The sequence below is a fragment of the Phycodurus eques genome, chromosome 7 (assembly GCF_024500275.1).
Source record: "Phycodurus eques isolate BA_2022a chromosome 7, UOR_Pequ_1.1, whole genome shotgun sequence".
Taxonomy (NCBI): Eukaryota; Metazoa; Chordata; class Actinopteri; order Syngnathiformes; family Syngnathidae; genus Phycodurus; species Phycodurus eques.
In genome coordinates, this window is record NC_084531.1 from 16,324,788 (window position 1) to 16,334,973 (window position 10,186).

At 40.1% G+C, this 10,186-nt stretch overlaps 1 protein-coding gene across 1 annotated transcript in view; it reads right to left on the reverse strand.

The window, feature by feature from the left end:
• The window catches only part of lrfn1 (leucine rich repeat and fibronectin type III domain containing 1), a 38,924-nt gene extending 30,932 nt beyond the window's left edge, over nucleotides 1-7,992 (reverse strand). The window contains exon 1 of the mRNA XM_061681693.1: nucleotides 7,946-7,992. The gene's annotated coding sequence lies outside the window, so the exon portion shown is untranslated. The remainder of the gene's footprint in view (nucleotides 1-7,945) is intronic.
• Between the last annotated feature and the right edge of the window lie 2,194 nt (nucleotides 7,993-10,186).

Consider the following 10,186-nt stretch of genomic DNA (forward strand, 5'->3'; position numbering starts at 1 on the left):
TGAGAGACTAAACCTTATTGGATACCCTAATCGAGGCTTGAAACTTTCATTTGAAACTATAACCTGGGCTTAAACCCTAACCCAGGTTTCCAACTCTATTTTTAAATCTTATTTGGCCCTTGTTTGAAACCCTAACCGATGTTTGAAACACTAGTCGAGGCATGAAACTCTAATTTGAAAAGCTAACCCAGGCTTGAAACCCCGATTGGAAACCCTAAACCTGGTTCAGAACCCTTCCTTGACACCCTGACCCTTCCTTAAAATTCTAAATGGAAACCCTAGCCCTAAAACCCGAATGGATGGATCAAACTTTGCTTCCAAACTTTGGGAAACCCAATTTTTCATTCCAGTGCACAAAGCAAGGTCTGCAAAAAGCATGTTCGGTTGATTTTGGTGTGGAAGAACACCATCGCACAGCATCGGGATGAATAGACAAACATTCAGACCACAGACAGAATCCAGAATTTTGTAGTCTTCGCGGAAGCTCATATTGTTTTCATGAGAAGCACTGCAGTCAAAATCAAGTAAGTAAATGCACCTGTACTGATTGCCTAAACTCCAGGCTTGACACCCACACGAGAGGCTCTGTCTGTTTTTTTTTCCTGCTCTGGGGGGGAGGGAGGCTTGTTTATACACAGGCAAGAAAAAAAAGCCTTGATTATGCTATTTTTGGATATTAATGTAAATGGGTTCTTAAAGTCAGCGATAACTAACAAGCGTGGGCCACGCACGAAGTTAACTCGCACGTGTTTGTGTCTACATTGCTGGAACCGTTTGATGTTGCAAGATAAACATATTGGCCCTGGGGAGTTGTAACAATGCCTCACTCTATACATGCTTAATCCCCCCGACTCACAAAAAAGAGTATAATGTATGAAAGAATCAATAGCGTGTGAGCTGGCCTGTGTCAAGATGAATGTGTTAAAGTGACTCTGTCAGACAATAGCAAAAGACAAATGCTGCAAGAACAAAATTCTGCAATCACAGAAAGCAAAAAATAAAGAAAAATGCAGAAAGAACAAAATGCTGCAATCACAGAAAACAACTGCAAAAGAAAAATAATGCAAACGCAACAAAACATAACCAAATTCCAAAACAACTGCGGGAGAAATGCTGAAAGTTCACGCCACACAACACAAGTCTGCCAGGCCACTAGGGGGCGCGGCCTCCGTGACGGACCAGCCCTGTGAGACCAGAGGCACCACAGGTATGTACACAGTAGGTAGATACGACACGCCCATCTTGAGATCCATACCGATGGTGACGCTAAACTAGGTAGGTCAAAGTCGTCAGCGCATTCCACATATATGTGGACGGCGAGAAAACCAAAAGACCAAGGATGCCGGCACATTGTGCTGCATACGGTTGAACGCCGTATAATTAGGGGACAGGGATTTTCACATATAATTTAATTTTATTGATTTTTTGCTTTTCATCAGATGTTGCGTATTGATACCATATGCGTTGGCGTTGACAAAACAGTAACCCTCCTGAAAATCAGTTGAGAAATGAGCAAGTTACGACCAGAGGTGGGTAGAGTTGCCAAATATTGTACTCAAGTAAGAGTACTGTTATTTTAGAATAATATGAGTACTCAGTGTAAAAAAACTATCAAGTAAAGAGTGACTGGTGATTAACTTATGTTTAAAAAAAAATCATAGCATGAATGTACTCGACATAAATGATTTACTTTCCTCATCTTTATTGCAGCTAATGTCCTGTCTTTTGTTGTCTTCTCTTCCTATATTATTTCATTATCTTTGAACTGTCTCTCCCCTTTGTTTTTTTTCAATTTTCAATAAAAATCCATCAGAATGCAAAGAACCACTTTGGCACAGTAAAACTGTTCCGGCATAAAAGGGATATAGTTCCTCCTTTCTGTCTTATAATGTCGGACGCTGGATTTTGTTTTTTTAATATCCAGAACAATCAGGGGTACGGCCATAACGAGTCAGTGTTCAGTGACTTCCATAACAAAATACGGACGTTCACTAACATTTGACAGCTCTGTAGACCCTAAATTTAAAACCACAATGTTGGCTACTAACCATACTATGAAAACCTATTCTGAAACTGGAAGAATAGGAAACCCCAATTTGAAACTCTAACCATGCCTTGAAACCCTAATTGTAGTCTGAAACTCTAACTTCAAAATCGAACTATTGCTTGAAACCCTACTTTAAAGCCCTAACACTGGCTTGAAACCTATATTTGAAACCCTAACCCCAGACTTGAGGCATTCACTTTCAGGGGTTCTAGTGTATTTAGCCATTTCAAATGGATACAGTATATGAAATGTAATATGACAATATAAGAAGTGAATGGCAAAGTTCATTTCTCATGCGGCTCCAGAGATGCTATGGCGTCTTAACGTGGCGACGAATGCTGTTAACCTAAAGAACAGTCACTCGCCTTCGACACTTGAGATTCCAGGACACACCGGCTGCATGATTACTTTGACAAGAGAGGCGGACCACAGAACACAAAAGGGGAAGAAGGCAGGCTCATAGGAACAGTGGCGCTGCCTGCCAGAATGTTGAATGCGGAAAGCTAATAACTTGACCCCTTTCTCTCCCTCGATCTGTCCCGGAAACTTGGCTTCACTATCTACTTAACACTTTTTCTCGGTTGCGGGCTGCCATCATGTTGTGCACGCAGCCATGAACTAGAGGAGGGAGTTGTGTTGTTGCGCCTCATGACCACTCAGACTTGACAACCTGGATTAAATTACACTTCAAAGAGCTGAAGGCCAAAAATGCCCAAAGAATCTAAAAATGTTTTTTAAAAAAAAGGGCCTGGAACTGCTACTACAACACAAATTGCTATTAAACGATAATTGTGCTCTCAGAAATAGTTCAAGCAACATGAAGGAATTCATCCATTCTCAATACCGCTTATCCTGTTCAGGATCGCGGCGCACTGGAGCCTATCCCAGCTGACTTCAAGCGAAAGGCAGACTACACCCTGAACTGGTCGCCAGTCAGTAGCAGGGCACATACAGACATGGACGACCATTCGCACTCACATTCACACCGTCACTCAGTGGGAACTGAATCCAAGCTGCCCATATATATATATATATATATATATATATATATATATATATATATATATATATATATATATATATACATACATACATACATACACATATATGTGTGTATAAAATAAAGTACAATATTTTACTTTATAAAAAGACAGTAATGACTTAATTAAAAAGAGTTGAATGGCCATTGTGATACTGACCACCTTGGCCACCTGGGGGCAATGTAAGACGGATATTCTGTACATGGATGTCTGTGACGTATCGACATCGTAGATCCTCTCCGCTCGTCTCAGCTCCTCACAGAGGATACAGAATATATGACTGAGTATTGTTATACTGAATGTTTAAATGTGTTGTCGCACCGTTTGTGTTCAAATACCAGTTGCTTAAAGGGTTATATATGTTTTTCTAATCAGATGTTTGGATAAGCATTAAAATAGCTAGGATAAGCTATGTATTTGGTTTAAATACACAATGTGTACTTCTCCTCGTTTCAAGTTTAGTTTGACAATAAACTTCAACTGGGAGTGGCATTAAACTACTTGAGGCCTTTTTTTTGTTCTTCAACAATTCTTCACTATTCGCCAAAGTGCTGGTTATTGTCAAGTGAGTTGAGTTGAGCTCACTGGATGTACCCCGCCTCTTGCCCCAAGTCGGATAGCTCACCTGCGACTCTAATTAGGATAAGTGATATAAAAAATGGATTGACGGCCGTGTGGACAATTCAACTCATGCCATAGTGACTAAAACTGAAAATAACGTCTCTGCATTTTTATCCAGGTCCTTCAGCAAATCTATCTAAAATGTTTTATAAGGAAAATCAGGCTATTCTGTTAGCTGTCTTATCAATGTTATAACATCATGTCTTAAAATGAACAAAGAATACCATTTTTTTTTTACTATTCTGAAAAAATTGCGCAAGCACTACACAAGTCTGAACAACACTGATGCTAGGTGTCCTGGTTGGTCCAGCAACTAAACCAGGTGATCCAGTATCACTATGGCAATGATAAAGAGGCAAATCTCTTTATTCCAAGCCAATGTATTATCGACAAACCAACAATTTCTACATATTACTTTAAACTATGGGTGGCTGCACTGCTTACAGTACGTGTGTTACTTTTTTTTTTTTTTTTTTTTATCCGTTCGCATTGCTGCTTCTGTGTTGCCATATCAAGTTAATCTGCCCATGGCTTTCAGAATCAGCAGTGCTGCTCCATACAACGTAAACTACATTAGCTATTGGACCAATCAGAGTTTGAATTTGTCCTCCAAAGGTTATTGATTTTCTGATTGGTTACAGCCAACTTTAACAGCAAAACATATCTTTAGCAATCTGCACACATTAATAGATGTAATAATAAGCATCCCTGGTGTGTATGATGCATTTTTCATTGAGTTATGTCTTTGTCCTAAATATTGTAAATATTGACTCAGAACTGATGATGATGATGATGACGTACATCAGTGTTATCCAACCTTTTCGGAGGCGAGGCACCCATTTTAGAGTACAGCAATCATACTTCACACTACAGAACATGTAACAATCCTACTGAAAAATACTGAAATATTGGTGATCTAGTCACAATTTACTCACAAATCCACTTACTCGGTGTGAAATGTGGACCTGTTTAATTGAACACAATGCAGATAGCCCCAACTTATCTGTTGGCAAAAATTGGGAAAAAAATGACTCCTTTTCTTTTTGATTATGCAAGATGAGCGAGGCTACTTGTTGGAAAAACACTGAGGGGAACAGCCATTACGTCCAACTCAGCAACACTAGCAGGCTAATTAGGCGGGTCCGGCCATTCCCTTTGAACCAGCGCAGTGCAAGCGGGAGCCATCCAAGTACTTTGTTCCTATCACTGAGCAATTTCCTTTTGGAGCACGGAGGTTACGACCACAGCGGGTCAGAGGTAGGTCGAACAGCCATCTCCCACAGGGGTATTTCTATTTTTACACTCAAAAAGCAATCCCCTCGATGAAAACAGTAATAGATGCATTAAAGTTGTGTGACATTCACAGTTTAAAAAACAAAAACACAAGCACAATTATTCATGACTGACTGCTCTCTGAAGACACAGTACAGATCATTAACTCCATCCTCTCATGCACCAGTGTTTAATGAACACCCGCATGCTAAAATATATGATGTAAGGCCCAAGCATTAGGTAGGGCTGCACTTTATGGCCCATTTCAACTTTAGAGACTCCACCAGCAACCTTCCTTAACCCGCTTGGATCACATATTTCACATTTATTTGCAGGTTTAAAGTAGTCCGATTTATGACTTGGCCACTTCAATAAGATGTAACGTCTCTCATTTTGTCTTTTAAAAAAAAATACATTTCAAATAGTTTTCACTTTTGTAAAGTTCGTGAGTCAATTTAGCTTTTCAGAATTATTATGCACCTGTAGAAATTAGAGTGAAAACAATTCCTAGATCTTGGTAATTTGATTGAATTTTTTTTCAGTTTCAAATACAGTGAACTGCCTTCTTCAAGTTGCTTATTTGTCACTCCCAGTTAAAGTTTACTGTAAAATTGACACAAAAGAGAATTAAACATTCTGTATTAAAACACCAAAATATTCAGCCCTATGATAATGAACGCAATCTAGCTTAATGATAATACATAATGTGAAAAACCATAGATGGACTAATAGGAAATAGCATTGATGTTATGGTAATTATAAATCTTTAAATCCAAACAACTGTTACTTTATCATGACATATATTGTGCCCAAATAGGGCTGGTTGTGTTGTCCACTTAAAAAAAATAAATGCTAACAACAAATAGATGCCTCCTTCTTTACCCCTCATGAAAGTACAATTTCATTGCGAGTGCAGTCTAATTTCAAAGCAAGTATAGAAATGCTGTCAATTGCATCTGTGGAATTTTTAAGAACTATGAACGGCTGAATGAAGTTTTTAAAGGATAATTCGGGCCTGGCGGCACGGTGAGCGACTGGTTTGCACATCTGCCTCACAGTTTTGAGGACCTGGGTTCAAATCCAGCCTCACCTATGTGGAGTTTGCATGTTCTCCCTGTGCCTGCGTTGGTTTCTCCGGGTACTCTGGTGTCCTCCCACATCCCAAAAACATGCGTGGTAGGTTGATTGAAGACTCTTAATCACCCGCAGGTGTGAGTGTGAATGGTTGTTTGTTTATATGTGCCCTGCGATTGGCTGGCGACCAGTTCAGGTTGTACCCTGCCTCTCGCCCGAACATAGCTGGGATAGGCTCCAGCACGCCTGCGGTCTTATTGAGGATACAGAAAATGAATGAATGAATAATTAAGGCTTTCACTTTGAAAATCAGCCACCCTTGAGTACTGAGTTGCAATAAGGGGTATAGTATTCATTTATGATTGGCTGGCAACCAGTTCAGGGTGTACCCCGCCTCCTGCCCGATGACAGCTGGGATAGGCTCCAGCACGCCCGCGACCCTAGTGAGGATAAGCGGCTCAGAAAATGGATGGATGGTATTCATTTATCCATTGAGATTACAGATTTCTAATCAGTGGTGCATAAGATTTATTATTTTATCATAATCACAGGTGTGAAACCCCCTGATCTATAACCATGTCCACCTGAACACAGGTACAACCAAGAGCTAATTGTGCTCCAGAAATGTAACATCCAACCCTGACCTTACTGCTGGATAAGGTAAGGCTCAAAGTCTCTATTCCTCTGTAACTGCAGTCAAAGTTAATTTACTCTATAGATTAGGCCTTTGCGCTCTCATGTTGGAATGACTCACTATTACCCCAGACTTGGGGGAAGCTAGCTTTCATGAGAAATATCCCAATGGTTTCACTCATCCATTCATTTTCTATCCTACTTATCTTGTTCAGGGTTGCTGTCAGAATATAAGTATATAAATTATCTCATGTTTACTCTAATCCTATTTCAAAGCATGCATTTAGCAGTATAATGTTGATTGAGTATAATGTTGATTGTATCATGTAAATTGAAGTTGTCTGTGAGTCTGTTTACATGTTGCTGCTATGTGCTCCCCCAACTTTATAGCAGCATCAACTGTGTAACTAGGAACCGCCCTAAGAAAATAAAAAGAGAGGGATCGACAGAGTGTGTTCAGAGCGGTAGGAGTTTGTAAACCGCGAACAACTCTAATCGTTCTCCTCACGAGTATATAAACCATCTCTTGTCTTCCTTCCTCGTTTATTGTTTATTAAATGTACTAGGTTGTTTGAACCTGACAGTCGCGGGAAACTGCGGCCTATCCCAGCTGGCTTTTGGCAAGAGAAGCGGCGTACACCCTGGACTGGCCGGAAGTCAATTGCAGGCCAAATGTAGTGAAAACAGAAAAACTTTTCACACCATCACTAAGTGCTAACGACTATGGACCACTGAGCTGCCTTAAAAACAAACCTTATTTTCGAAAGGATTTTTTTTTAACACAAATGTTGAACTTAATATTCTTGCACTTGTTCCAATCTTGCATATTGTTCTTTATTTGTGGGTCTTGTGTATTGCGTGTTTCTTACTATGACATTTTGAACAATCCTAAACTTCCAACTTTAAGCGATTTGGATTAAAAAAAAAAAAAATCACAGAAACACACCATCATCTTATAGAAAAATTCCCAGAAGAGTGGAAGTTAGTTGTTCTGGCTTCTAGTTTTAACTATATCTAAATACGTTGGATGAAAAAGACCACTACGCCAGTATGGATGACAAAGCAGGGTAAAAACAAAAAATTAATTCTGACCTAATTCTGCTCTGCACCTGCACTTTCACAGTCTTCCCTGTAATAAATTGCCATCTCTGATGTGCATATGCTGCAGCTAGAATGTGCTGATGCGCCACTGCTAACGCAACACTTTCCGCTAAAGGTTCAAGGAGGCAGATGCTGTGAGTCGCCACAATGAACTCACCACAAGTCAAGCGCCGGTTTCCATTGCAGGTATCACATCAGTATCCCAATCAGCTGGATGCCCACTCCCCACTAGGGGGCACTGGTAGTGGTGGATAGCTGGGTTTAACAGGAAAACACCACCTAGAGGACAGGAGAAATGCTTAGCTTTAAGTAGGATCCACACATACCAATAAACGGGTTGAGTTTGAGCATTTTCCCCCCCATTCCGATCAAATGCCCGATTGTCAGATGACAGGAGGATATCCTGAGCCCACGGCCCTAGGGACGATAAGTGCTTCAGAAGATGGATATATATATATACAGTGGGTACAGAAAGTTTTCAGACCCCCTTAAATTGTTCCCTCTTTGTTATATTGCAGCCATTTGTTAAAATCATTGAAGTTATTTTTTTCCTCATTAATGTACACACAGCACCCCATATTGACAGAAAAAACGTAATTGTTGAAACTTTTGCTGATTTATTAAAAAAGAAAAACTGAAATATCACACAGGCATAAGTATTCAGACCCTTTGCTGTGACACTCATATATTTAACTCGGGTGCTGTCCATTTCTTCGGATCATCCTTGAGATGGTTCTACACCTTCATTGGAGTCCAGCTGTGTTTGATTATACTGATTGGACTTGATTAGGAAAGCCACACACCTGTCTATATAAGACCTTACATCTTACAGTGCATGTCTGAGCAAATGAGATTCATGAGGTCAAAGGAACTGCCTGAAGAGCTCAGAGACAGAATGTGGCAAGGCACAGATCTGGCCAAGGTTAAAAAAAAAATTCTGCTGCACTTAAGGGTCCTAAGAGCACAGTGGCCTCCATAGTCCTTAAATGGAAGACGTTTGGGACGATCAGAAACCTTCCTAGAGCTGAGCAATTGGGGGAGAAGAGCATTTGTGAGAGAGGTATAGAAGAACCCAAAGATCACTGTGGCTGAGCTCCAGAGATGCAGTTGGGAGATGGGAGAAAGTTCTAGAAAGTCAACCATCACTGCAGCCCTCCACCAGTCGGGGCTTTATGGCAGTGGCCCGACAGAAGCCTCTCCTCAGTGCAAGACACATGAAAGCCCGCATGGATTTGATACCAAGATGGTTATATGATTCTCTGGTCTGATGAGACCAAGATAGAAATTGTTGGCCTTAATTCTAAGTGGCATGTGTGGGGAAAACCAGGCACTGCTCATCAGCTGTCCAATACAGTCCCAACACTGACGCATGGTGGTGGCAGCATCATGCTGTGGGTGTATTCGTCAGCTGCAGGGACAGGGAGACTGGTTGCAATCAAAGAAAAGATGAATGCGGCCAAGTACAGGGATATCATGGACGAAAACCTTCTCCAGAGTGCTCAGAACCTCAGACTGGGCCCAAGGTACACCTTCAAAAAAGACAATGACCCTAAGCACACAGCTAAAATACCGAAGTAGTGGGTTCAGAACAACTCCGTGACTGTTCTTGAATGGCCCAGCCAGAGCCCTGACTGAAACTGAGCATCTCTGGAAAGACCTGAAAATGGCTGCCCACCAACGTTCACCATCCAACCTGACAGAACTGGAGAGGATCTGCAAGGAGGAATGGCAGATGATCCCCAAATCCAGGTGTGAAAAACTTATTGCATCATTTCCAATAAGACTCATGGCTGTATTAGCTCAAAAGGATGCTTCTACTAAATACTGAGCAGAGGGCCTGAATACTTTTGGCTGTGTGATATTTCAGTTTTTCTTTTTTTAAAAATCTAAAAAAAATTCAACAATTCCGTTTTTTTTTCTGTCAATATGGGGTGCTGTGTGTACATTAATATGGAAAAGAAATACTTAAATTATTTTAGCAAATGGCTGCATTATAAAAAAGAGTGAAAGGTTTAAGGGGGTCTGAATACTTTCCGCACCCACTGTATATATACAGTGTGTTTTGACCATATATATAGATATAGATAGCTATATATATATATATGTATATATCTATATATATATATATATATATATATATATAGATGTGTATATATAGATATATATCTATATATATCTATATATATATAGATATATATAGTCAAAACACATTGTAGGTTACCCCTAACGGACACTAACATAGCAGTAAAGTCATAATTACAGTAAATATTTGTAGGGAAAACACCTTTAGTATAATAAAGACAATTAAAAAAAATTACACTGCTGGGCCAACTAGTTCAACATAAACTTGAAACATATGTTGGTAGCATCGATGACACTCTGTATGCCACAGGCACTG